The sequence below is a fragment of the Periplaneta americana genome, chromosome 10 (assembly GCF_040183065.1).
Source record: "Periplaneta americana isolate PAMFEO1 chromosome 10, P.americana_PAMFEO1_priV1, whole genome shotgun sequence".
Taxonomy (NCBI): domain Eukaryota; kingdom Metazoa; phylum Arthropoda; class Insecta; order Blattodea; family Blattidae; genus Periplaneta; species Periplaneta americana.
Window position 1 is genome coordinate 24,403,908 of NC_091126.1, and position 15,112 is coordinate 24,419,019.

The window sequence follows — 15,112 nt, forward strand, 5'->3', positions numbered from 1 at the left end:
GTCTCTTCCTTGGTTCTTCTTCCAGAGGTCCGCATAAGATGCTCCTTTTTCTATTATGCAGTAAGCTTCCTTGGCCATTGCTATCCTCCTTTTGATTTCCTGGCAGCAGCTCATGTTACTGCTTATAGTACACACTAAGTATTTGAAGCTGTCCACTTGCTCTACTGCCTCATTTAGAATTCTCAAGTTTATCTTCTGTATTTTTCTTCCTGTGACCATGCTCTTCGTCTTGTTTGCATTTATCTTCATTCCATACTGCTTACAGCTGTCATTTAGTTCCAATAGCTTATTCCTTAGTATCATCTCTTCTGCTAACAACGCCGTATCATCAACAAATGTTTATTTATTTTTCTTCCTCCTACTATCACTCCTCCCATGTCCTGAAAAAATCTCAAAGAATAAAGGCTCATTCACAATAAAAAAAATTAAACATAACGTAAGCGTTAACTTAAGAATATAAACGTTACGGTAAAATCAAGAAGTCATACCATCATTCACGATGGGAACATAAACATAACCGCAAACATACTTGGTAACCATGGAAACATAACAACGACGCCATTTCCTCATATCCTGTCGTATACTTCAGCGCTCCACGATTGTGTTCTGTTTGCAAATCACGTAAGCATAAGCATGAAAGTTTGGAGTTTGCAAACTTTCATGTTAACGTCTTACGGTAATGTTTATGTCAATGGTTATGTAAATCATTGTGAATGATCCCATTTGGTAGCCTGGGCACAAACTTCTGTGTTTATGTTACGGTTATGTTTAATTTTCATTGCGAATGGGCCTTAACCCCCTGAAATTGACAATACTTACTGTTCACTCTGTATAGGCAAGATGATGCCATACTTTTTTTAAGTTAAATTTCCAAATCTGCCCTAGCAAAACAGTGAACGAATTCTTCTAATTTATTCTATTCCTTTATTTTCGATTCATAGAATTACTGTTTAAGTTTTTTAACATCATATTATTTAGTACGAGTATACCGATATTTTCTGCATTTTCATGTTTCTATATTCCGTTACGTTTTATTAATTTATTTATTCCGGAAAGTAATTCACGTCAGGGGGAAGTGGGACATCGATCATATTTGGTTTGAAATATCAGGCATAATAAATGATGTATTTAAACCATAAAATGAAGTGGGAAGAAAACTGGAATAAAATCATTCAACACTCTAGCCCTGAACTCGTTTACGAGTATATGACAATAAAAACTGGATCATAGCTAGATGGTAGGGGATGAGCGAGGATGCATATAAAATTTGGAATAAGCCTTAAAGGAAGTAAAATACTAAAGGGTGTTTCGTTTACAGTACATCTCGTTTTTTATCAGAAATGAATTATTACCCGTGCCGGAAAGAAAGCAGTTAACATCCGATAGAGAAAAATGTACTCGAAAATGACATTGATTGTCAAAGCAATATAATGCATTGAAATATGAGAGTTATAGTTCCAAAACCTGTCTTATCCCGAAAAATAAAAAATTCAGATAAGTACATCACTGCACTTTTTGATCAATACACAATATACTGTCACAAAACGATATTCCAAAAAAAAAAAAAAAAAAAAAAAAAAATTCTTCTCCCAATAAATTTAGTAGGAGATAATATGGTTGATGCTCCAAAATGCGTCTTATCCTCCAAAAGTGTGTTCCATAACTTTCCTGGTTGGGTTTTTCCGAGGTTTTCCCCAACCAAAAGGCAAATGCCGGGTAATCTTTTGGCGAATTCTCGGACCTCACTTCATCCCACTACATCTCGCCAAAATATTGTAAAAAATTGCACAAAATTGTAAAAATTGTAGAAAATTTTTAAATTGTAAAACTTTAAAAATTTTGTAAAAATTGTAATTGTAATATTGTAAAATTTACACTTGTTCAACAACTTAAAGCTTCATTGCTCATGTAAGATCTATGGAATAAAATAAATGAATGAATGAGTGAATACTCCATACTCCATATAAGTATTGTCAAAAAGGGGCACAACATTTTTTTTTATATTGAGCCTCAAGTTATTCCCAGAGGGAATATAGTTACAGAAGCAAATTTAAATTATGGTAACAACCTTCGTACAAAACATTTCGGCGACGGATGGAAAAATCAGGCCGTATTACTTTTCTGCATGAATCTTCTGAAAGTATATCGTGCTGATAAAGCCTATAACGTTGAATCAGATGTTAACTGTTGTGGTGAAACAGACTCTGCATCAGTTCATTATGTTTAAGAACATTTGAAAATATTTTTATTGTGAGAATATTTTGAATTTGTTAGAAAGCCATTAGTTCGTTCATTAATCATTGACCTTAACTAGTTCTTTAACAATGTATAACTTTTGATTTGAAGTCTTGTAATACAAAATTTAATTCGTATTGACATTATAATTATGAGAGTATTTTAAATCTTTTTAGTAAACTTTCGGTTTTTTGCCAATAATTGATATTGAACTACTTCTTTAAAAATGTGTAACTTTTGATTTGAAGTTTTGTAATATAAAATTTAATTTACATTGACTTTATAATTATGAGCATATTTTGAGTTTTTAATAAGCTTTCAGTTCTGTACTAATCATTGACCTTAAACTACTTTAGTAACAATGTATAACTTTTGATTTGAAGTCTTGTAATACAAAATTTAATTTACATTGACTTTATAATTTTGAGAGTATTTTGAGTTTTTTAGTAAGCTTTCAATTTTTTACTAAACAATGACCTTAAACTACTTCTTTAACAATGTATAACTTTTAATTAGAAGTCTTTCAATACCAAATTTAATTTACATTAACTTTATAATTATGAGAGTATTTTGAGTTTATTTTCAGTAAGCTTTCAATTTTTTACTAAACATTCACCTTAAACTACTTCTTTAAAAATGTATAACTTTTGATTAGAAGTCTTTCAACAACAAATTTAATTTACATTGACTTTATAATTATGAGAGTATTTTGAGTTTACTTTTAGTAAGCTTTCAGTTTTTTACTAAACATTGATCTTAAACTACTTCTTTAATAATGTATAACTTTTGGTTTGAAGTCTTTCAATACCAAATTTAATTTACATTGAGTTTATAATTATGAGAGTATTTTGAGTTTATTTTTAGTAAGCTTTCAGTTTTTTACTAAACATTGACCTTAAACTACTCCTTTAAAAAATGTATAACTTTTGATTAGAAGTCTTTCAATAACAAATTTAATTTACATTGACTTTATAATTATGAGAGTATTTTGAGTTTACTTTTAGTAAGCTTTCAGTTTTTTACTAAACATTGATCTTAAACTACTTCTTTAATAATGTATAACTTTTGGTTTGAAGTCTTTCAATACCAAATTTAATTTACATTGAGTTTATAATTATGAGAGTATTTTGAGTTTATTTTTAGTAAGCTTTCAGTTTTTTACTAAACATTGACCTTAAACTACTTCTTTAAAAAATGTAAAACTTTTGATTAGAAGTCTTTCAATACCAAATTTAATTTACATTGACTTTATAATTATGAGAGTATTTTGAGTTTACTTTTAGTAAGCTTTCAGTTTTTTACTAAACATTGACATTAAACTACTTCTTTAATAATGTATAACTTTTGGTTTGAAGTCTTTCAATACCAAATTTAATTTACATTGAGTTTATAATTATGAGAGTATTTTGAGTTTATTTTTAGTAAGCTTTCAGTTTTTTACTAAACATTGATCTTAAACTACTTCTTTAATAATGTATAACTTTTGGTTTGAAGTCTTTCAATACCAAATTTAATTTACATTGAGTTTATAATTATGAGAGTATTTTGAGTTTATTTTTAGTAAGCTTTCAGTTTTTTACTAAACATTGACCTTAAACTACTTCTTTAAAAAATGTAAAACTTTTGATTAGAAGTCTTTCAATACCAAATTTAATTTACATTGACTTTATAATTATGAGAGTATTTTGAGTTTACTTTTAGTAAGCTTTCAGTTTTTTACTAAACATTGATCTTAAACTACTTCTTTAATAATGTATAACTTTTGGTTTGTAGTCTTTCAATACCAAATTTAATTTACATTGAGTTTATAATTATGAGAGTATTTTGAGTTTATTTTTAGTAAGCTTTCAGTTTTTTACTAAACATTGACCTTAAACTACTTCTTTAAAAAATGTATAACTTTTGATTAGAAGTCTTTCAATAACAAATTTAATTTACATTGACTTTATAATTATGAGAGTATTTTGAGTTTACTTTTAGTAAGGTTTCAGTTTTTTACTAAACATTGATCTTAAACTACTTCTTTAATAATGTATAACTTTTGGTTTGAAGTCTTTCAATACCAAATTTAATTTACATTGAGTTTATAATTATGAGAGTATTTTGAGTTTATTTTTAGTAAGCTTTCAGTTTTTTACTAAACATTGACCTTAAACTACTCCTTTAAAAAATGTATAACTTTTGATTAGAAGTCTTTCAATAACAAATTTAATTTACATTGACTTTATAATTATGAGAGTATTTTGAGTTTACTTTTAGTAAGCTTTCAGTTTTTTACTAAACATTGATCTTAAACTACTTCTTTAATAATGTATAACTTTTGGTTTGACGTCTTTCAATACCAAATTTAATTTACATTGAGTTTATAATTATGAGAGTATTTTGAGTTTATTTTTAGTAAGCTTTCAGTTTTTTACTAAACATTGACCTTAAACTACTTCTTTAAAAAATGTAAAACTTTTGATTAGAAGTCTTTCAATACCAAATTTAATTTACATTGACTTTATAATTATGAGAGTATTTTGAGTTTACTTTTAGTAAGCTTTCAGTTTTTTACTAAACATTGACCTTAAACTACTTCTTTAATAATGTATAACTTTTGGTTTGAAGTCTTTCAATACCAAATTTAATTTACATTGAGTTTATAATTATGAGAGTATTTTGAGTTTATTTTTAGTAAGCTTTCAGTTTTTTACTAAACATTGACCTTAAACTACTTCTTTAAAAAATGTATAACTTTTGATTAGAAGTCTTTCAATAACAAATTTAATTTACATTGACTTTATAATTATGAGAGTATTTTGAGTTTACTTTTAGTAAGCTTTCAGTTTTTTACTAAACATTGATCTTAAACTACTTCTTTAATAATGTATAACTTTTGGTTTGAAGTCTTTCAATACCAAATTTAATTTACATTGAGTTTATAATTATGAGAGTATTTTGAGTTTATTTTTAGTAAGCTTTCAGTTTTTTACTAAACAATGACCTTAAACTACTCCTTTAAAAAATGTATAACTTTTGATTAGAAGTCTTTCAATAACAAATTTAATTTACATTGACTTTATAATTATGAGAGTATTTTGAGTTTACTTTTAGTAAGCTTTCAGTTTTTTACTAAACATTGATCTTAAACTACTTCTTTAATAATGTATAACTTTTGGTTTGAAGTCTTTCAATACCAAATTTAATTTACATTGAGTTTATAATTATGAGAGTATTGTGAGTTTATTTTTAGTAAGCTTTCAGTTTTTTACTAAATATTGACCTTAAACTACTTCTTTAAAAAATGTATAACTTTTGATTAGAAGTCTTTCAATACCAAATTTAATTTACATTGACTTTATAATTATGAGAGTATTTCGAGTTTACTTTTAGTAAGCTTTCAGTTTTTTACTAAACATTGACCTTAAACTACTTCTTTAACAATGTATAACTTTCGATTAGAAGTCTTTCAATACCAAATTTAATTTACATTGAGTTTATAATTATGAGAGTATTTTGAGTTTATTTTTAGTAAGCTTTGAGTTTTTTACTAAACATTGATGTTAAACTACTTCTTTAACAATGTATAACTTTTGATTTGAAGTCTTTCAATGCAAAATTTAATTTACACTGACTTTATAATTATCAGAGTATTTTGAGTTTATTTTTATTAAGCTTTCAGTTTTTTACTAAACATTGACCTTAAACTACTTCTTTAACAATGTATAACTTTCGATTAGAAGTCTTTCAATACCAAATTTAATTTACATTGAGTTTATAATTATGACAGTATTTTGAGTTTATTTTTAGTAAGCTTTGAGTTTTTTACTAAACATTGATGTTAAACTACTTCTTTAACAATGTATAACTTTTGATTTGAAGTCTTTCAATGCAAAATTTAATTTACACTGACTTTATAATTATCAGAGTATTTTGAGTTTATTTTTATTAAGCTTTCAGTTTTTTACTAAACATTGACCTTAAACTACTTATTTAACAATGTAAAACTTTTGGTTTGAAGTCTTTCAATACAACATTTAATTTACATTGAGTTTATAATTATGAGAGTATTTCGAGTTTTTTTTAGTAACCTTTCAGTTTTTTTACTAAAGATTGACCTTAAACTACTTCTTCAACAATGTACAACTTTTGGTTTGAAGTCTTTCAATACAACATTTAATTTACACTGACTTTATAATTATGAGAGTATTTTGAGTTTATTTTTAGCAAGCTTTCAATTTTTTACTAAACATTGACCTTAAACTACTTCTTTAACAATGTATAACTTTCGATTAGAAGTCTTTCAATACCAAATTTAATTTACATTGAGTTTATAATTATGAGAGTATTTTGAGTTAATTTTTATTAAGCTTTCAGTTTTTTACTAAACATTGACCTTAAACTACTTCTTGAACAATGTATAACTTTTGGTTTGAAGTCTTTCAATACCAAATTTAATTTACATTGAGTTTATAATTATGAGATTATTTTGAGTTTATTTTCAGTAAGCTTTCAATTTTTTACTAAACATTGACCTTAAACTACTTCTTTAACAACGTATATCTTTTGGTTTGAAGTCTTTCAATACAAAAAATTTAATTTACATTGAGTTTATAATTATGAGGGTATTTTGTGTTTATTTTTAGTAAGCTTTCATTTTTTTACTAAACATTGACCTTAAACTGCTTCTTCAACAATGTACAACTTTTGGTTTGAAGTCTTTCAATACCAAATTTAATTTACATTGACTTTATAATTATGAGAGTATTTTGAGTTTACTTTTAGTAAGCTTTCAGTTTTTTACTAAACATTGACCTTAAACTACTTCTTTAACAATGTATAACTTTCGATTAGAAGTCTTTCAATACCAAATTTAATTTACATTGAGTTTATAATTATGAGGGTATTTTGAGTTTATTTTTAGTAAGCTTTCAGTTTTTTACTAAACATTGACCTTAAACTGCTTCTTCAACAATGTACAACTTTTGGTTTGAAGTCTTTCAATATAAAATTTAATTTACATTGACTTTATAATTATGAGAGTATTTTGAGTTTATTTTTAGTAAGCTTTCAGTTTTTTACTGAACATTGACCTTAAACTACTTCTTCAACAATGTATAACTTTTGATTTGAAGTCTTTCAATACACAATTTAATTTACATTGAGTTTATAATTACGAGAGTATTTTGAGTTTATTTTTAGTAAGCTTTCAGTTTTTTTTTCTAAACATTGACCTTAAACTACTTCTTCAACAATGTATAACTTTTGGTTTGAAGTCTTTCAATACCAAATTTAATTTACATTGACTTTATAATTACGGGAGTATTTTGAGTTTATTTTTAGTAAGTTTTCAGTTTTTTACTAAACATTGACCTTAAACTACTTCTTTAACAATGTATAACTTTTGATTTGAAGTCTTTCAATGCAAAATTTAATTTACACTGACTTTATAATAAATCAGAGTATTTTAAGTTTTTTTTAGCAAGGTTTCATTTTTTACTAAACATTGACCTCAAACTACTTTTATAACAATGTATAACTTTTTATTTGAAGTCTTTTAATACAAAATTAAATTTACATTGCCTTCATAATTGTCAGAGTATTTTGAGTTTCTTTAGTAACCTTTCAATTTTTTACTTATCATTCACCTCAGACTAGTTCTTTAACAATGTACAACTTTTGATTTGAAGTGTTGTAATACAAAATTTAATATACACTGAAGATTTTTTTTTCTGAAATATGCCTTATCTATATCGTTTCCACTTGGCTTCTCTTAGGTGTAGTACCCAAACTTGCTTTCTCCAATTTTACATTTAAACGAAAACCTTTCTGAACAAAATAATCTAATGAGGTTCTATTCCTGACCTTTATGCTATAAAATATTTATTTTTAAAGGTGGAAAAATTCTCATTTTAACAAAAGAAATGGGAATTTTTTTTTTTTATTTGTGAAAAAACAAAGATAAGCGACGTTTCGGTACTATAGGACTCATATTTACTTTCAAAACCATCACTGCTCGAAATTCGTGATGTCTTGTTGAATACGCGTCCTACATATTTGCAATGGAAAACAACTTACGCATTTTGTAATATCTGTATTCTTTAACTTATTTCTTCATTTGTCTGTAAAAGGAACGAATGAAATACAAAAATATTGCAAAATCGAAATAGGATAGATTTCAAGAGAACTTGATTTCTTTTTGTTAACTTAAAATAAAAATATTTATTTCTTTGTTAAATTGCCAGTCTTTGAATTTAATAAACAATGTTCCGTTATGTCTGAAATTATGTCGGGATCTGTTGAAACCGAAATTCTTTCTGGAGTTGTTATTAAAGCCAAACAAGCTGAAGATAAAATAAGTATCAGATATAAGTTTAAGTAAACAAACGACAACTTTTTGGACCCTGGGGCCTGTAAAAGTTTTTCAAAAAATTCTGCTTCTTGTTTTTCTAACAGTCGGATTTCGTAGGCAACCAGTTATAAAATAAGCTTTTAATTCACTGCAAGATTAGTGGATCTACTCGTATTTCCAGTGGTTTACAAGATGAAATTCGTGAGGTAGAAAACACTGTAACATCAAGTCTATTTCCTCAGAAGTCAAAGGCTTTATGCGACGGAGAATGTTTCATGAAATGCGTTACGGAAACATCAATTGTAAAGCTATCAGAATCGATCCTTCTGGTGTATTTTGCTGAGAAGTCAAAGGTATTCAATTCGTCAAGACTTTGTTCAAGGCATTGTATATTAAAAATGAACGTTAGCTGTCAGATACATTGTGGAACTAAGGAAATTTACTATACTAAAAGCTTTTCCCAGAGGAAAGTCGAGCGGATATAGACCTACAAAGCAGAGACTTTCAGTTGGCAGGATTTGAGCAAATTTTACTAATATTTTCTATGATGAAAGTCGTTTTATTTCATACTATGTCTCATTTCACAAAATTGCCGACAAACAGAACATTATAGTACAATGTACTGTAATATTAACAAAAGGAACGCCACTATCCCCAACATATGAATAAACCATGGAAAACTTAATTAGTAACTTCAAAGAAAAACAAGTGAATGTTCTGAATAGAAATTATAGGCCTACAGACAAATCCTTCCTATTTAGTTCCAAGTTATTTTATCACATTTCAAGAGTTGGTACAATTCGGGCCAATCCATTCTCAGCAGATTTTAGGCGTGTCGTTTTCTTTCAGTGAATTTTATAGCGATTTTATTTAACATCTTCCAAAACAGATGATACTGTACAATAAATTATAATATTGTAGGATATTAAGTCATCTTCCAGGCACCCATAAAAAATTGCGAAGACTAACAATATTTTGCGTAATTGATCGTGAATTTACAGCATAATTCTAAAATAATCACATTTAACATTTGTAAACATTTCTCACCGTAAAGCATATCTCCGGGGATACAGAGGATATCTAAAAAATAAACCGACAGTATTTCCTCGAATATTCTTCAATTCAAAAACCAGAAAAGCACCGTTTCTTACTCAAATATTTTTTTAAGATATCAAATAAATGTGAATTGTGATTAGGCAGTGTGTTGATGTATATCATACATAATTATACTTCAACTTCTGACTTGACGCGTAATCAAAGATGAGCTCTCTCTACACTGCCTAATCACTCGAGTTTCAGTTTGCATAATATTTCCTGTTAAATATGTGGAAATTATTTGAGCATAAAGAACCAGAATATCGGGTAGAACTTTCCTACAAATAACACATATCCTTTTCCTTTTTAGGTCTTTCAGATATTGTCTAACTTTCATTATTAACACTTGACTTTAATATATTCATAGAGTGGTAACTTGAAAAATAATTAAATAGAACTGTGTGGTTTTCACTAGTATATTTCTTTACTATACGGCTACTTACTTAGCCTACTTACAAATGGCTTTTAAGGAACCTGAAGGTTCATTGCCGCCCTCACATAAGCCCGCCATCGGTTCCTATCCTGTGCAAGATTAATCCAGTCTCTATCATCACACCCCACCTCCCTCAAATCCATTTTAATATTATCCTCCCATCTACGTCTCGGCCTCCCTAAAGGTCTTTTTCCCTCCGGTCTCCCAACTAACACTCTACATGCATTTCTGGATTCGCCCATACGTGCTACATGCCCTGCCCATCTCAAACGTCTGGATTTTAAGTTCCTAATTATGTTAGGTGAAGAATACAATGCGTGTAGTTCTGTGTTGTGTAACTTTCTCCATTCTCCTGTAACTTCATCCCGCTTAGCCCCAAATATTTTCCTGAGCACCTTATTCTCAAACACCCTTAATCGCTGTTCCTCTCTCAGAGTGAGAGTCCAAGTTTCACAACCATATCTAAGAAAAGGCAATATAATTGTTTTATAAATTCTAACTTTCAGATTTTTGGACAGCAGACTGGATGATAAGAGCTTCTCAACCGAATAATAACACGCATTTCCCATATTTATTCTGCGTTTAATTTCCTCCCGAGTGTCATTTATATTTGTTACTGTTGTTCCAAGATATTTGAATTTTTCCACCTCTTCGAAGGATAATTCTCCAATTTTTATGTTTCCATTTCGTACAATATTCTGGTCACGAGACATAATCATATACTTCGTCTTTTCGGGATTTACTTCCAAACCGATCGCTTTACTTGCTTCAAGTAAAATTTCCGTGTTTTCCCTAATCGTTTGTGTATTTTCTCCTAACATATTCACGTCATCTGCATAGACAAGAAGCTGATGTAACCCGTTCAATTCCAAATCCTGCCTATTATCCTGAACTTTCCTAATGGCATATTCTAAAGCGAAGTTAAAAAGTAAAGGTGATAGTGCATCTCTCTGCTTTAGCCCGCAATGAATTGGAAAAGCATCAGATAGAAACTGACCTATACGGACTCTGCTGTATGTTCACTGAGACACATTTTAATTAATCGAACTAGTTTCTTGGGAATACCAAATTCAATAAGAATATCATATAATACTTCCCTCTTAACCGAGTCATATGCCTTTTTGAAATCTATGAATAACTGATGTACTGTACCTTTATAGTCCCGTTTTTTCTCCATTATCTGTCGAATACAAAAAATCTGATCAATAGTCGATCTATTACGCCGAAAACCGCACTGATGATCCCCAATAATTTCATCTACGTACGGAGTTAATCTTCTCAAAATAATATTGGACAAAATTTTGTATGACGTCAACAAAAGTGATATTCCTCGAAAGTTACCACAGTTGGTTTTGTCCTATACGGCTACTACCACAGTTAATTTTTCTGTATATCTTTGAGACAGATTGTATGATAGATTATGTTGTTTTTTCAACTATCTGAAGACAGAATTGTATCTCATTAGTTACACCAATAAGGCATCACGTATGAGGCAACTAATCCAGGAGATAATGGGGTAGGGTGGCCACCTCTGTAATATATGAACAGAAAATTTACCTAATTTTTCCATTCGTCATTTATTGATCTACTTAAGGATAACAGTCGTAGCAGTGCAGGAGTATATTGAGACTTCTTCCACATTACGACTCTGGTGATAGTAGGCACTACTTGTAAACTAGTTCCGAAATCTCGGAGGAATTAGTTAATTTCAATACATGGCTGAGAAACCCAAAATCATCACAGACTAAGTCCCGATTGTATAAAACTCCCTGACTAAAGATCAACTTTGATCGAAGATCGGAAAGTGAACCAAGTTCAAACACTTTTTCTATTGTATAAAACTTTTCTGCGATCAAATTACCTTGGTTCAAATACAATCTAAGTTCACGTGAAAAGGATTTGGCAACATTGCATAAACAGGTGAAATACGTGATGCGCGGACCATGTTATACAGGTTTGCTCAGTGTTGCCAATCTAGCGACTTTAACTCATTTTCAACAACAATTTCTTTTAACTTTTATATTGCTTAAATAGGGATTGAGTGACCTTTTTAGCACCCCATAGTGACAAAATTTAATCTTTCTTTGTTGATAATGATAAATCTAGCGACTTTACAACTACTTTTTGGCGACTTTCCGTATTACACTTTGTTGGAGACACTGGTTTTTTTTTAGCAATGTAAAAAATGGCGGACAAGAAGAAGAAGAAGTTTGACTTTTCTCCAAGTTGTTATCATGTTATGGTGTTTGATACTGCTAAACATAATAAAGCTTTATAAAACGACAATTTTCGTTTAGTAATGCAGTTAATTGAACATTTATGAATGCACCTATCATATCCATTAATAATTAATGGTTGTTATAAACATAACACAATTATAGGTTATGTTATTTGATACTGCTGAACACGATAGAGCCTTATAAAATATAAGAATGTTTGTGTATTAAGGCAAGAAATTGAAAGAAATATATATAAATGTACCTAACATATCTATTAATAATAATAATAATAATAATAATAATAATAATAATAATAATAATAATAATAATAATGGATATTTTATTTGCACAATCTGTGACTCGTATATTTCAAACAGAAAAGAAATAACTGAACTTGGATCATCTAACTTTTAGTCAAAGTTGACTTCAGTTTGAGACAAATTAACCTCAGATTAGACTTTATACAACACAAAATTCCAAATTCAGCTGAAACAAGGATCAATTTAACCTCTGATCTAAGATTAAATTGTTTATACAATCGGCCCTAAATACCTCAACTCCAATATACAGGGACGAGTAGCAAGGTGCGAGATTTTTCCCTCTCAGATGCGAGCCTATATTCTGAAACTCTGTATCATTTTCCTGAGATTGTGCTACTGTTCAAGCTATCCCGACACCCACCTGAATTGCGTTTGGATCTCCTACAATGCTCGTGCGACGTATGCAATTAAAGAAATAGTTTGAGCGCGAGCGGGTACAAAGTGCAAGGATTGTAATTGGTTTCTTTCATGTCCGTAATTACAACCCCGGTGGAACTACGACGCCTGCTCTTCGCACCATCCTCCCTTCGCGAGCTAATTGTACTACATCAAACGCTCGCCACTTTACTTGATTCAAAATAGCAAATTTCATGAATACTGCCAATTCTTCCCTTATTGCACAAAATATTGCTAATGTTTTATAATAGTACATTTTGCAACGAGCCTATAATGATAGTAATTAAGAAGCTCGTATGAAAATTATAGGCGAGTTTCATACGCCTTTTATGCTCGACCATATTTCTAACTTGAAATTATTCATTTTATTTGTATCTAACTGACCTTGAGCAATACCTCGTAAATTGTGAGATGTGCGCAGACGCGAGAGTATTGATTTTTTCCGAGGAACAGATGTCCACATTGACCTTGATAGCCTATAAGAACCTACTTACTTACAAATGGCTTTTAAGGAACCCGAAGGTCATTGCCGCCCTCACATAATCCCGCCATCGGTCCCTATCCTGTGCAAGATTAATCCAGTCTCTATCATCATATCCCACCTCCCTCAAATCCATTTTAATATTATCCTCCCATCTACGTCTCGGCCTCCCTAAAGGTTTTTTCCCTCCGGTCTCCCAACTAACACTCTATATGCATTTCTGGATTCGCCCATACGTGCTACATGCGCTGCCCATCTCAAACGTCTGGATTTAATGTTCCTAATTATGTCAGGTGAAGAATACAATGCTTGCAGTTCTGCGTTGTGTAACTTTCTCCATTCTCCTGTAACTTCATCCCGCTTAGCCCCAAATATTTTCCTAAGCACCTTATTCTCAAACACCCTTAACCTATGTTCCTCTCTCAGAGTGAGAGTCTAAGTTTCACAACCATATCTAAGAAAAGGCAATATATTTGTTTTATAGATTCTAACTCTCAGCTTTTTTGAGAGCATATAGGATGATAAGAGCTTCTCAACCGAATAATAACACGCATTTCCCATATTTATTTTGCGTTTAATTTCCTCCCGAGTGTTATTTATATTTGTTACTGTTGCTCCAAGATATCAGAATTTTTCCACCTCTTCGAAGGATGAATCTCCAATTTTTATATTTCCATTTCGTACAACATTCTGGTCACGAGACATAATCATATACTTTGTCTTTTCGGGATTTACTTCCAAACCGATCGCTTTACTTGCTTCAAGTAAAATTTCCGTGTTTTCCCTAATCGTTTGTGGATTTTCTCCTAACATATTCACGTCATCCGCATAGACAAGAAGCTGATGTAACCCGTTCAATTCCAAACCCTGCCTGTTATCCTGAACTTTCCTAATAGCATATTCTAAAGCGAAGTTAAAAAGTAACAGAGTAACTAAATATTAAGTTTGATATAACATTGAAATTAAATTAGACATTGAAAAACGAGATGACAAATTGAATTTATTTGAATATTATTTACAATTAACGCTAATTATTATAGTAACAGAACATAACCTTCTGCGACAGTATTGGATTTCCAGCCTCCGTGACTTTTCGCTAATTCTCTTTCGATTACATATCCGAGAATAATCGATACTTGCGGTTTTATAACGGTACAAACTGACTTGTCATTGGCTGAGGTTTTATAACGGTACAAAGCTGACTTGTCATTGGCTGAACACCTGTACTTTAATGAGTAGGTGTACTTTAATGACATGCATTAAAGGACTGCTACCAGGTGTATAATTACTACATTTCGGCATGGTCGTATTTCCTTTACGGAATGAACACTTCTGCTCATTAGGATAAAGTAATTTGACGGAATACATAGATTTTTTAGATTTTGACAATTATACAATTGATGTGTTACTATTTTCTCACCATAATATTTATTAGCGTCACATAAAATATAAAACACATTATGATTAATTTTTACCACGAATGTGACTACTAGGCCTAATAACATGTAAACAGTTATTTATTATTATATACAGTAAAACCACTATTATCCGTGGTAATGAAGAGGTTGGGCTGAACGGTTAATCGAAAAAATCGGCTAA

At 29.9% G+C, this 15,112-nt stretch overlaps 1 protein-coding gene across 1 annotated transcript in view; it reads left to right on the forward strand.

Annotated features, from left to right (window-relative positions):
• LOC138707524 (uncharacterized) overlaps nt 1-15,112 on the forward strand; it is a 737,224-nt gene that overhangs the window by 2,315 nt on the left and 719,797 nt on the right. The window lies entirely within an intron of this gene.